Raw genomic sequence first — 14,947 nt, 5'->3', positions numbered from 1 at the left:
TTTACGATCTCCCAAACCCTTTGCCAGTAAAAATATTTTGCCTCATTATGCCCTAGAATTTCCCTTTTCTTTGTCTTGTTTTTCAACTACAATAAATACATTTTGGGGGGTACTGTTAAAGTGTTTTGGTCCATAATTAGTCTGTAAGCACCTGATGAACAATGGCTGTGGGCAGAGAACTGGAATGTGCAGGATACAAAGAGAATTATGGTTTGTAGTGCTGTTGTTTGGAAGAAAAATATTACATAGATTTTGCATTGTTGAATTTTAATAAATGCTACTCAGAGATGACAGCAGGTGTGACATGAGTAAAGGTGGGGGTTTTCTTTTACATAATCTGTATGAAGGCATCCAAACATGCACTTTCCATGAAAGGTGCCAGGAGGGTTTGAAAACAGGTCCCACCGGCTCCCTCCCTTCATGCAACCAACTCCAACAGCTGCTGGAGCTGCATTGATGCTCCTGTGCTTTGCAGAGTGCAAAGCTTTTCTTTGCCCTTTCTTCACAAATAGTTAATACATTTTTACAAAAGACCTCTGGCTATCCATACAATAAAATTCTTCTCACATCTCTGAAAATAACCTGAAATAAAAGTTTATGTTAAACAATTGTAAGAGATTTCACCAAAATGAGTAAGCTTACATGCCAAGTACTTTCTCTAGTTTCTATGTAAGTGAAATTCTCTTAAAATAAGATTCAATCATATTATTAAATAAATGGTATTTCCAAACAGTCTCGGATAATCCCCAGTTTGCTCACGGAACCCATTCAGGCTAGATTTTGAGATGTGCTTCTCATTCTTTGAGCACCTCCAAGCTTTTGGCATGAACATGTATTTCAGAGACAGCTTGTTCTTGTTCCTAAGTCCTCTCAGTAGGGAAAGCTAAAGAGTATTTTTATCTATACATATGTGTGTATATTTGTATAAAAAATATTAGGCTATCCTTTTCTTTTTTCCCTCCTAATGTGTAATTCCCTTCTCCAATGAGAAGGAAACCTGCTTCTATTATACCTACTGTTTGCTTCATTTGCTCAGTCCCCTCCTGAACCAGACATCACCCACCCCCTCCTCTCCGCCCTCCAGGGCAGGCTGTACTCTACACCCAACCCTGAAGACCACTACTCCTGCTTTAGTTCCAACTTATATTACTTTAGAAATAATTGTAAGGCGAGACAGAGAACATAAAACAACAAATAAAGTGTATAAACAACTTGTGACTGAATAATCTACCTCATAGAAAATGAAGAGTTAAAATAGAAACAAAATATAAATTATATATATATATATATATATATATATATATATATGAAGGAAAAAAACCTGTTTAAGAGTATATGAAATTATCTCATAAAGCTGCCAATCCCATTCATTTTATTCCATATATTTAAAGATATCTCATTAAAAATACCATTTGTATTACACACAGGTAACTAAAGGTTGCGGGAGTGGAGGGGGGATGGAGTAGCTGGGTAATGGACATTGGGGAGGGTATGTGTTATGGTGAGTGCTGTGAATTGTGTAAGACTGATGAATCACAGACCTGTATCCCTGAAACAAATAATACATTATATGTTAATAAAAAAATAATTCCACACACCTCTGTGTGTGTGTGTGCTTTAATAACCTGATTCAAAAATTCACAAAGAAAAGGGCACAAAGATACTAGAATATCAGAAAAGGACAAGTGTTGTGGAGTAATTAAAAAAAAATAGATTTCTAGGGGAGCCTGTGTGGTTGAATCAATTATGCATCTGACACCTGATTTCAGCTCAGGTCTTGATCTCAGGCTCCTGAGTTCCAGCCCTGTGTTGGGTTCCATGCTAGGCATGGAGTCTACTTAAAAAATAATAATAAAAAAAAAATTTTGATTGCTAACAGTGCAGCCTAAGGCAAACAGGTCAAAAGGATATAATAGTGTTCAGAAATAGATATCCAAACATAGAGGAATGCATTTTACTTCTGCATGGCATTTTATATGAGTGCCAATGTATGAATTACTTAATAATTTTTGACAGGAAACTGAGTAGACATCCTATACTAAAATCCTACCAAATCAACTCCAGTTGAATAAAATATTAAATTTATGATATTTAACCATGAAAGTAGTAGAATAAAGTAAGGAATATAAAAACGATATTATTTCCAAAAGGAAATCAATGTAAAGTTTTCAAATGTAGTAAAATGTTGATGAAAATAAAATATTTTCCATGAAATTTCTTCAATAAATAAAACATCAAATACCTTTCACATTTCTTGGGGGTATCATAAGCATTCCATTGCATATGATAAGCTTTTGTCTTTTGAAAGTATTCCCTCAGTTTGGCTAGCACCTTCTGTTCACATCCTCATTTTAAGCAATTTCTGCATTTTCATGTCATTCAGATTGTCTGGTGCAGATAAAATGTAGATATTAGTGATTTACCTATAGTATTTCATTTTTTCTTACACAGAGAATATTTGAAAGAGTGAGATTACTTTTTTTTTTTCTTTAATATTCCCCAGATTTTCCAAAAGGCTAATATTTGGCTGAGGCCAAGGAGGATTAAGATTCTGTTATATCTACCTGGATACTGTGATTTTAGGCCACCTATGGTCTACAGACATGAAGGTCTTTGTGTTTTTTGGGAACTTCATGAATGTTTGGAAAACACTGAGTCAAATTGAGTCCCCCAAGAAAGGTATGCTAAAGTTTTAACCCCACACCCCAGTACTTTAGAATGTGACCTTATTTGAAAATAGGGTCTTCACAAACTTAAGTAGGTTAAGATGAGGTCATTAGAGTGGGTCTTAATCCAATATGACTGGTGTCTTTGATAAAAGGGAACTTTGGGCACAAACACAGAGGGAAGGCATTGTGAGGACAGAAAGAATACCTGGTGAAGAAGGAAAAATGAGATGAACCATCTACCATTCAAGGAATATCTGAGGCTATGAGAAGTCAGAATGAGGTCTGGAACACATCTTTTTTAAGAGCCTTCAGAAGGAGCATGGCACTGCTGACATCTTAATTTTGGACTTCTAGGCTCTGAGAATGAGACTATAAGTTCTGCTGTTTTAAGTTATCCCATCTGTGATAGTTTATAACAGTAGTCCTAGGAAACTAAAACAGTATACCAGGTCTTTATGGAACAAGGGAAAAAAAAAATCAGAACTTCTCTTACTTTCTGAACTGATTTTTTTTTTTCTTCTTCTTCTTTTTTTGAGCCCATGTGGAGAAGAGCAGAGACTGAAAGTGGTGTTTCCTGGAGAACTTTTAGAGATATGGTGAAGGAATATGAACAACCGTACCTCCTAGAATGTGTAACCAACAGAATGGATTAAAAACTGAAATTGAGTTCATTCTTACTCTATAACTCCTGAACTTTGAAGATTGTGTCATTGGGCCGCTTTGGTGGGCAACCTCAGGAATTTTAATAATTGGCAATGAGGAAACTTCAGCATACTGATGAACAGATGATCTTGCCAAGAGGAAACTGGGACAGGAGAGGAAGATCAATCAAGGCTTCAAGGCATTATGGCTTAATACATTTTGAGAGTCCATGTGGGCCATCCAAGGAGTGACTGTGAAATACATGGGCACAGATACCAAGAAAAGGCTAGAGAGTTTCCCCAGATAAATGCGGACATAAGCAAGTTATTTGTGTTATTATTAAAATGACCCTCATCTACCTCCATAGCCTGAGTCCTAAGGACAGTGAGTTTACTATTTATTTTTTATTTTTAAAAATATTTTATTTATTTATTTGACAAAGAAAGAAATTACAAGTAGGCAGAGAGGCAAGCAGAGAGAGAGATGGAAGCAGGTTCCCTGCTAAGCAGAGACCCGCCCCCCCCCCATGCTGGGCTTGATTCCATGACCCTGAGATCATGACCTGAGCCTAAGGCTTAACCCCCTGAGCCACCCAGACACCCTAGCAGTGGGTTTACTATTAATCCAATTCTGACTAAAAATCAATGATTCTGCTTTGATATTTGAATTTTAGTTTGGTCAAGACTCAGTACTTACTCTCTGCCCCCCTCCATTAGTATCCAGTTTATCATTCTTTCTCTGATTACATATCTACTGGGATTTTAGCAACAAGAATTTTAGTAAGCACAAGAAGTTACATTATTTGCACTTACCATGGTTTCTAGTAGGAAGCTAACAAGCATTTTAATGATATTATATGTTATTGCAAAATGTTTGATGGCTGTACATACAGAGATAAATTAAAAAGTGATACAGACAAAAAAAACACCTTAAATCGGTATAGAGTAGGCAGAGAAGACCTCCACAGGAAGTGAAACCTATTATAAAGGGACTGGATGATTTCCAGATGATAAGGGGAAGGGGAACATCCTAGGTAGAGGCAAAGCACATGTAATCATGGAAGAGATTTGTTAATGAAATAAAAATGATTTTAAATTTCTTCAGTACTTAGGTTGAGATTCATGAAGTGAAAGATGAAGTTAACTGATATGTAGCATTCACAGAATAAAATTATCTTTATGCACACCATACATTTTATCATGGGAAATTATTGAAAATTAAAGAGTAAAGGACTGGTAAGACTATATTTGCAAAGTATAAAACATTGATGATATTATAAATTATAATAAATATAAAAATCACACATGAGTATTCATAAAGATTCTCCAATTTAGCTTTCCATTTCTCTTCTTACTTTATTGAACCTCTTTTTCACTTTACTTAGATTGTGCCTTGAATGTCCAGTGAAATGTCCCATGAAAAGTGTCTTTAGAGGTAAGATTAAGAAAATCCACGGCATAAAATGAAGGAGGCCATGTTAAGATAAGGTACTCACATAACCACCATGGACTTATTTCTAGGAGCGCTAAAAAATCACCTGGAATCCACTGCTTGAGAGATACATTTAGAAAGCCAATCTTCACAGAATACTCTCTCTACATACTACTCCAGTACATATAATTTCTGGGTTAAGGTCAACAAAAACAATTAACTCCACATTTCAGCATTTCTTTACTTTCTTTACTTCTTAATAAAAGATGCTTGCTTTATTAAATCTCAGCTCTTGCTTTTTTTTTTTTTTTTTTTCCCCTTCTAGCTCTTTTTCCTCCTCATAGGAGATATAATTCCCTAAGGAATTTGTACATAAAGAAAAACATTTTCTGGGCCACTTGGGTGGCTCAGTCAGTTAAGTGGCTACTTTCAGCTCAGGTCATGATCCTGGAGTCCTGGGATGGAGCCCCATGTTGGGCTTGGTGTTCAGTGGGATTCTGCTTCTCCCTCTGACCCTCTCTCATCTTGTACTCTCTCTCATTTTCTCTCTCTCTCTAGTAAATAAAATATTTAAAAAAAAGACATTTCTTCCTCACAAGAGGAGTGTTTAAGCATTAAACAGTATATATACACCATTTTGAATACGCCAGTATCAATTCTGTTTGCAATTACCATGTGGCACCAACCCAAGCACTGAATCCCAGGATCCCCTGAAAAAAAGTGTAAGAACTGTTACCCCTGTCACACCATGTTTGACCTCGTTTATCATTCATTGTGAAGCAGATAGTTTTTATGGTGGTTGGGTTTTTTTTGTTGTTGTTGTTTTGCTTTGTTTTGTTTTTCCTTGTGGAATTAGTAAATAAGATGTTCAATGTAATATACTACCCCACCAAGTGTGGACATCAGTCCAAATTATAAATTATAAAATAATATTGGTTATGATATGTAGAAAGTAAAATTTGCCCCAAATGATATTACAATTTAAAAAAGGACCCATGTGATTAGATTGGTCCCACCTATATAGTAAAACATAATCTTTCCATAGTTCTAGGGACTAAGATGTAGATAATTTGGGGGTTATTATTCTGCCTACTTATGTTCTTCGGTTCTTTTTAATTTTTTGTATCTTCAGCTGGGTAAATTAGTATGATTTTTTGTGAGTGAGTGTGGGTTTCTGTGTGTGTGTGTTTAATTACTAAAGTAAGGTTTAACATAGTAGTACTTACGAAATTTCCCCCAGTACTTCATATTGGATAACTTTTAGTTTTTTCTCCCTGCTAGCAAGTATTTCAATTATAAGTCGTTATCTCATCAAACACTCATTTCCATTAAGGTAAAGATTTAAGCAGAAATCCTATTTGATTTTGATGTGTGATATCCTTGAACAGAATTATTGATCATTACGATTCAATCTTAACTAAAAGTTCACAAAAATAATATTCTACATTATATATATTTTTGCTTTCAATTATTTTTCCTGGTCATATCAAAGATTAATATTTTAAAATTTTCACCTCACAATGGCTTTCATGGAAAGTTCCTCTTTTCTTAACCATTCCCTACGTTTATTTCTAGACAATTTTCAATGGGAAAGAGAATGAAGGATTTAAGGATACCAAAAGAAGGAAGAAGAGAAAGAACAATGAAATAAACAAGATAAAGAAGTTAGTGAGAGGGAGGAAATTATAAAAAAAAATAGAATAAAGAATGAGAGAGTCATAGTAGACTCATCTTTGTAAATAATCTGTGACAAGTGACCATGTGGAGGCAGACTCAGATATCCAGAACAGGAGCTTATTCCTGATCTAACTCTGTTACTAGAAAATCCTATGGAAGTCACTGTTTTTACAAAGCAGCTGATTCCTAGTGAAGCCAGTCCAGTCAGAGTTGTCTCAAAGATGATCTGGCAGCCCCTAGACCCTTGGGAGTTATAGTCTAGGAACCTAAAGGAGTCTTGAGGAACTATGAAAAAATAAGTAGGAGGTTGAATGTTACTGCTCAGGTTCAGCACTTAAAATACGAAGTGCTGAGATGCCAAGTATCTCTAGACTCTGAGATGCCAAGCCAATCGTAAGAATGACCTTATAATTCTTTATTGAGTAACAGGTCTTCAGTGTTTCTTCCCTACTCAACCCTCTTCAAAGGTTATTGACTTAAAGCAATATGAGTTAAGACTTAATGCATGATGTATGGATAACATGAACTGACTTGTTCTTTGTTTTTTTGTTTTTCCCCTGAAACATGGTGGAAGAGTAGTAATAGTCAAAGAGACAGTTTGGGCCAAAAGGCTAGAAGAATGTGGGGTGTGTAAAGGAAAAATTATAAGCTTAAAAACATGGAGAGATCTATGTATAAAAACTGCCTCAGTCACTAGCTCTGTGACCTTGAGTAAGTTATTTACCTCTGAGTCAGAGTTCCATACCATAAAAATGGAATCATAATATCTGCTTATTATGATCACTGTGAGGATTAAATGAGATAGCATATCAATCATGTAACAAACATACTGTAACTGCTCATACTAAATAACTAGTGTTATAATCGCTAGTGTATAAATTCATAATGAATACAAAGATAACTCCATAGCAATTACATGAGTAGTCAAAATTGCACATAGTTCCACTCCTGTAGGTACAATAATGTATCAAGGTGAATCCCTTAGAAAATCTTAAACAGCCGTTTCCTCCAATACTGAGAAAAATCTCCCTCCTTTGTCCTTGTTTACCAACTCCGTCTCTATCACTGCATTCTTGCAGCATGGATTGGCATTAGGACACACGATCATTCATACATTAAGTTAACGAACAAATTAAATAATTATTGAGTAACCATGATGATAAGGAATTAGAAGTTGAGAAACTAGATAGCATTGAATGTAGACCATGGAAACCTTCTAATCACCTACCTATTTTCAAATGTAAATATTTTATTTATGTTTCTTTTAAGCTTAATAGCTTTTGATATTACCATCAAAATGAAGATAGATACTAATTTTAAACTAGTTTAAACTCTAAAGAAGCATTTTGTTTGTTTGTTTTTCTAACTTAGCAGCAATTTTTTTTCCCACTAGAAGTCCTTTTGTAGTGATATACAGGCTCAATATGTTCTATAGATAACACAACACAAGATCAAAATGTGCAGAAGTAAAATAAATGGCGTCTGAGGATCATCTGTTGTCCGTAGGCAGCGTGTTGGCAGCAATTCCGTTTGCTTTACTGCAGACTTGACAGACATCCTGCTCTCTGAAGGCAAAGCTAACATGCTTTGGCAGTAGCTGCAAAAGCAGCTTCGGGTGATTAAATCTTAGTCTTCCTGTCAGGAAACGGGCTGTGATGTCTTTTCTCACAACTACTTATGTCTCATTACAAGCCTTTTTACTTCTCCATAGACTTAGACATTACCGATTAAATGTGTTCATAGACCATGTTTTATTAATCAAGCCATTTACCTTTATATTTCAGATGATATTATGGTTTCCATGCTAATTAAAAAGAAGCTAAAATATAGAAAATACAGTTGTGTAAACACTGATGCTTTCATATGCCTTTGAATTTTAAACTCACATTCTTGTTTTTTTAATAATCTAAGTAATGAAATTTTATTCTTTCTTTGCTTACATAAGATTTATTCCAGCACTTTGAATAAGTACTCCCTTATTTACTGTTTTTTTTTCTTTTTTTTAAAAAATTATTTGACAAAGACACACATACACACACACACAGAACACTAGCAGGGGGAGCAGCAGAGAGAGAAGCAGACTCCCCACTGAACAGAGAGCCTCACGTGGGGCTTGATCCCAGGACGCTGGGATCATGACCTGAGCAGAAGGCAGAGGCTTAATCAACTGAACCACTCAAGTGCTCCTATTTTCTGTTTTTATTGTTTTTGATGAGAATTCTGACAGAAATATTATTGGGGTTCTCTTATACATAATTGCTTGTGTCTTGCAGCTTTCAAAATATTCTCTTTACATATCTCTTTCAACGTTTTTACTATGATGTGTTCAGATGCCCAACCCTTGTTGTTTCCCCTACTTGATGAAGTTCTTGATTTATAAATGTTTTTCATCAGATTTGTGAAGTTTTCAGCCATTAATTATTATAACATATATATTTTTTTCTTTTCCACCCTCTTGCCTGTCCTGGTAGTCTCATGTGCAGTTTGAATATAATGTCTTTTCACATTTCTCTGAGGGTTTAATTATTTTCCCTCCCTTTCCTCATGCCCCACTCTATTCTGACTGCATAAACTGTTTTGACCTCTCTTCAAGTTCACTAATTCTTTCCTTTGCCAATTTAAATCTACAGTTGAGTACCTCTGATGAAATTTTCCTTTCAGTTATTTTACATTTCAACTACTGGATTTTCAGGGTTTTTTTTTTTTTTTTTCATATAATTTATACCTTCTTACTGATATTCTCTACTAGATGAGACATCATTATACCTTCCTTTACTTTTCAAAGCATACTTCACTCTAATCACTGAACATATGTATAATGGCTCCTTTAACGACTTTAATAAACCTGATTTTGGGGCCCTCTCACAAGCAGTTTCTATCATCTGCCTTTTTTTTTTTTTCCTGTGTATCTATCATACTTCCCTGTTTCTTTGAATGTCTAATCACTGTTTGTTGATCACTGGAAATTTGAATCAATATATTGCAGTGTCTCTGGATACTGCCACCCACTTTGTGGATATCTTTAGGTTGTTTGTTCATTTGCTTAGTGACTTAAATGGACAATTATTTTTTTTTAATTTTATTTATTTGTTTGACAGAGAGAGAGAGATCACAAGCAGGCAGAGAGAGAGGAGGAAGCAGGCTCCCCGCTGAGCAGAGAGCCTGATGTGGGGCTCAATCCCAGGACCCTGGGATCATGACCTGAGCCAAAGGCAGAGGCTTAATCCACTGAGCCACCCAGGAGCCCTAATGGACAATTATTTTTTTAAGTTGATTTCCCATACAGTGTGAATTCTATGAGGACGTTCTTCCGAGGGTGCAGACAAGGCTTGCACATGTCACCTTGAGATGATAATGGTTCTATTTGGACTCTTTTTTTTTTTTTTTTTAAGTTTCATGGACATCTCTTTTTTTTTTTTTAATTTTTTATTTTTTATAAACATATATTTTTATCCCCAGGGGTACAGGTCTGTGAATCACCAGGTTTACACACTTCACAGCACTCACCAAAGCACATACCCTCCCCAATGTCCATAATCCCACCCCCTTCTCCCTAACCCCCTCCCCCCAGCAACCCTCAGTTTGTTTTGTGAGATTAAGAGTCACTTATGGTTTGTCTCCCTCCCAATCCCATCTTGTTTCATTTATTCCTCTCCTACCCACTTAAGCCCCCATGTTGCATCACCACTTCCTCATATCAGGGAGATCATATGATAGTTGTCTTTCTCTGCTTGACTCACTTCGCTAAGCATGATACGCTCTAGTTCCATCCATGTTGTCGCAAATGGCAAGATTTCATTTCTTTTGATGGCTGCATAGTATTCCATTGTATATATATACCACATCTTCTTGATCCATTCATCTGTTGATGGATATCTAGGTTCTTTCCATAGTTTGGCTATTGTAGACATTGCTGCTATAAACATTCGGGTGCATGTGCCCCTTTGGATCACTACATTTGTATCTTTAGGGTAAATACCCAATAGTGCAATTGCTGGGTCATAGGGCAGTTCTATCTTCAACATTTTGAGGAACCTCCATGCTGTTTTCTAGAGTGGTTGCACCAGCTTGCATTCCCACCAACAGTGTAGGAGGGTTCCCCTTTCTCTGCATCCTCGCCAGCATCTGTCATTTCCTGACTTGTTGATTTTAGCCATTCTGACTGGTGTGAGGTGATATCTCATTGTGGTTTTGATTTGTATTTCCCTGATGCCGAGTGATATGGAGCACTTTTTCATGTGTCTGTTGGCCATCTGGATGTCTTCTTTGCAGAAATGTCTGTTCATGTCCTCTGCCCATTTCTTGATTGGATTATTTGTTCTTTGGGTGTTGAGTTTGCTAAGTTCTTTATAGATTCTGGACACTAGTCCTTTATCTGATATGTCGTTTGCAAATATCTTCTCCCATTCTGTCAGTTGTCTTTTGATTTTGTTAACTGTTTCCTTTGCTGTGCAAAAGCTTTTGATCTTGATGAAATCCCAATAGTTCATTTTTTCCCTTGCTTCCCTTGCCTTTTGCGTTGTTCCTAGGAAGATGTTGCTGCAGCAGAGGTCGAAGAGGTTGCTGCCCATGTTCTCCTCAAGGATTTTGATGGATTCCTTTCGCACATTGAGGTCCTTCATCCATTTTGAGTCTATTTTTGTGTGTGGTGTAAGGAAATGGTCCAATTTCATTTTTCTGCATGTGGCTGTCCAATTTTCCCAGCACCATTTATTGAAGAGGCTGTCTTTTTTCGATTGGACATTCTTTCCTGCTTTGTCGAAGATTAGTTGACCATAGAGTTGAGGGTCTATTTCTGGGCTCTCTATTCTGTTCCATTGATCTATGTGTCTGTTTTTGTGCCAGTACCATGCTGTCTTGATGATGACAGCTTTGTAATAGAGCTTGAAGTCCGGAATTGTGATGCCACCAACGTTGGCTTTCTTTTTCAATATCCCTTTGGCTATTCGAGGTCTTTTCTGGTTCCATATAAATTTTAGCATTATTTGTTCCATTTCTTTGAAAAAGATGGATGGTACTTTGATAGGAATTGCATTAAATGTGTAGATTGCTTTAGGTAGCATAGACATTTTCACAATATTTATTCTTCCAATCCAGGAGCATGGAACATTTTTCCATTTCTTTGTGTCTTCCTCAATTTCTTTCATGAGTACTTTATAGTTTTCTGAGTATAGATTCTGTGTCTCTTTGGTTAGGTTTATTCCTAGGTATCTTATGGTTTTGGATGCAATTGTAAATGGGATTGACTCCTTAATATCTCTTTCTTCTGTCTTGCTGTTGGTGTAGAGAAATGCAACTGATTTCTGTGCATTGATTTTATATCCTGACACTTTACTGAATTCCTGTATAAGTTCTAGCAGTTTTGGAGTGGAGTCTTTTGGGTTTTCCACATAGAGTATCATATCATCTGCGAAGAGTGATAATTTGACTTCTTCTTTGCTGATTTGGATACCTTTAATTTCCTTTTGTTGTCTGATTGCTGAGGCTAGGACCTCTAGTACAATTTTGAATAACAGTGGTGATAATGGACATCCCTGCCGTGTTCCTGACCTTAGCGGAAAAGCTTTCAGTTTTTCTCCATTGAGAATGATATTTGCGGTGGGTTTTTCATAGATGGCTTTGATGATATTGAGGTATGTGCCCTCTATCCCTACACTTTGAAGAGTTTTGATCAGGAAGGGATGCTGTACTTTGTCAAATGCTTTTTCAGCATCTATTGAGAGTATCATATGGTTCTTGTTCTTTCTTTTATTGATGTGTTGTATCACATTGACTGATTTGCGGATGTTGAACCAACCTTGCAGCCCTGGAATAAATCCCACTTGGTCGTGGTGAATGATCTTTTTAATGTACTGTTGAATCCTATTGGCTAGTATTTTGTTGAGTATTTTCGCATCTGTGTTCATCAAGGATATTGGTCTATAGCTCTCTTTTTTGGTGGGATCCTTGTCTGGTTTTGGAATCAAGGTGATGCTGGCCTCATAAAATGAGTTTGGAAGTTTTCCTTCCATTTCTATTTTTTGGAACAGTTTCAGGAGAATAGGAATTAGTTCTTCTTTAAATGTTTGGTAGAATTCCCCTGGGAAGTCGTCTGGCCCTGGGCTTTTGTTTGTTTGGAGATTTTTAATGACTGTTTCAATTTCCTTACTGGTTATGGGTCTGTTCAGGCTTTCTATTTCTTCCTGGTTCAGTTGTGGTAGTTTATATGTTTCTAGGAATGCATCCATTTCTTCCAGATTGTCAAATTTATTGCCGTAGAGTTGCTCATAGTATGTTCTTATAATAGTTTGTATTTCTTTGGTGTTAGTTGTGATCTCTCCTCTTTCATTCATGATTTTATTTATTTGGGTCCTTTCTCTTTTCTTTTTGATAAGTTTGGCCAGGGGTTTATCAATTTTATTAATTCTTTCAAAGAACCAGCTCCTAGTTTCGTTGATTTGTTCTATTGTTTTTTTGGTTTCTATTTCATTGATTTCTGCTCTGATCTTTATGATTTCTCTTCTCCTGCTGGGCTTAGGGTTTCTTTCTTGTTCTTTCTCCAGCTCCTTTAGGTGTAGGGTTAGGTTGTGTACCTGAGACCTTTCTTGTTTCTTGAGAAAGGCTTGTACCGCTATATATTTTCCTCTCAGGACTGCCTTTGTTGTATCCCACAGATTTTGAACCGTTGTATTTTCATTATCATTTGTTTCCATGATTTTTTTCAATTCTTCATTAATTTCCCGGTTGACCCATTCATTCTTTAGAAGGATGCTGTTTAGTCTCCATGTATTTGGGTTCTTTCCAAACTTCCTTTTGTGGTTGAGTTCTAGCTTTAGAGCATTGTGGTCTGAAAATATGCAGGGAATGATCCCAATCTTTTGATACCGGTTGAGTCCTGATTTAAGACCCAGGATGTGATCTATTCTGGAGAATGTTCCATGTGCACTAGAGAAGAATGTGTATTCTGTTGCTTTGGGATGAAATATTCTGAATATATCCGTGATGTCCATCTGGTCCAGTGTGTCGTTTAAGGCCTTTATTTCCTTGCTGATCTTTTGCTTGGATGACCTGTCCATTTCAGTGAGGGGAGTGTTAAAGTCCCCTACTATTATTGTATTATTGTTGATGTGTTTCTTTGATTTTGTTATTAATTGGTTTATATAGTTGGCTGCTCCCACGTTGGGGGCATAGATATTTAAAATTGTTAAATCTTCTTGTTGAACAGACCCTTTGAGTATGATATAGTGTCCTTCCTCATCTCTTATTATAGTCTTTGGCTTAAAATCTAATTGATCTGATATAAGGATTGCCACTCCTGCTTTCTTCTGATGTCCATTAGCATGGTAAATTCTTTTCCACCCCCTCACTTTAAATCTGGAGGTGTCTTCGGGCTTAAAATGAGTTTTTTGGAGGCAACATATAGATGGGTTTTGTTTTTTTATCCATTCTGATACCCTGTGTCTTTTGACAGGGGCATTTAGCCCATTCACATTCAGGGTAACTATTGAGAGATATGAATTTAGTGCCATTGTATTGCCTGTAAGGTGACTGTTACTGTATATGGTCTCTGTTCCTTTCTGATCTACCACTTGTAGGCTCTCTCTTTGCTTAGAGGACCCCTTTCAAGATTTCCTGTAGAGCTGGTTTGGTATTTGCAAATTCTTTCAGTTTTTGTTTGTCCTGGAAGCTTTTAATCTCTCCTTCTATTTTCAATGATAGCCTAGCTGGATATAGTATTCTTGGCTGCATGTTTTTCTCGTTTAGTGCTCTGAAAATATCATGCCAGCTCTTTTTGTCCTGCCAGGTCTCTGTGGATAAGTCAGCTGCCAATCTAATATTTTTACCATTGTATGTTACAGACCTCTTTTCCCGGGCTGCTTTCAGGATTTTCTCTTTGTCACTGAGACTTGTAAATTTTACTATTAGGTGACGGGGTGTGGGCCTATTCTTATTGATTTTGAGGGGCGTTCTCTGAACCTCCTGAATTTTGATGCTCATTCCCTTTGCCATATTGGGGAAATTCTCCCCAATAATTCTCTCCAGTATACCTTATGCTCCCCTCTCTCTTTCTTCTTCTTCTGGAATCCCAATTATTCTAATGTTGTTTCGTCTTATGGTGTCACTTATCTCTCGAATTCTCCCCTCGTGGTCCAGTAGCTGTTTGTCCCTCTTTTGCTCAGCTTCTTTATTCTCTGTCATTTGGTCTCCTATATCACTAATTCTTTCTTCTGCCTCATTTATCCTAGCAGTTAGAGCCTCCATTTTTTATTGCACCTCATTAATAGATTTTTTGATTTCAACTTGGTTAGATTTTAGTTCTTTTATTTCTCCAGAAAGGGCTTTTATATCTCTCGAGAGGGTTTCTCTAATATCTTCCATGCCTTTTTCGAGCCCGGCTAGAACCTTGAGAATTGTCATTCTGAACTCTAGATCTGACATATTACCGATGTCTGTATTGATTAAGTCCCTAGCCTTCGGTACTGCCTCTTGTTCTTTTTTTTGTGTTGAATTTTTCTGTCTTGTCATTTTGTCCAGATAAGAGTAAATGA

Source organism: Mustela lutreola, chromosome 1 (assembly GCF_030435805.1).
Source record: "Mustela lutreola isolate mMusLut2 chromosome 1, mMusLut2.pri, whole genome shotgun sequence".
Taxonomy (NCBI): Eukaryota; Metazoa; Chordata; class Mammalia; order Carnivora; family Mustelidae; genus Mustela; species Mustela lutreola.
Note: the sequence above shows the minus strand (reverse complement) of the source record.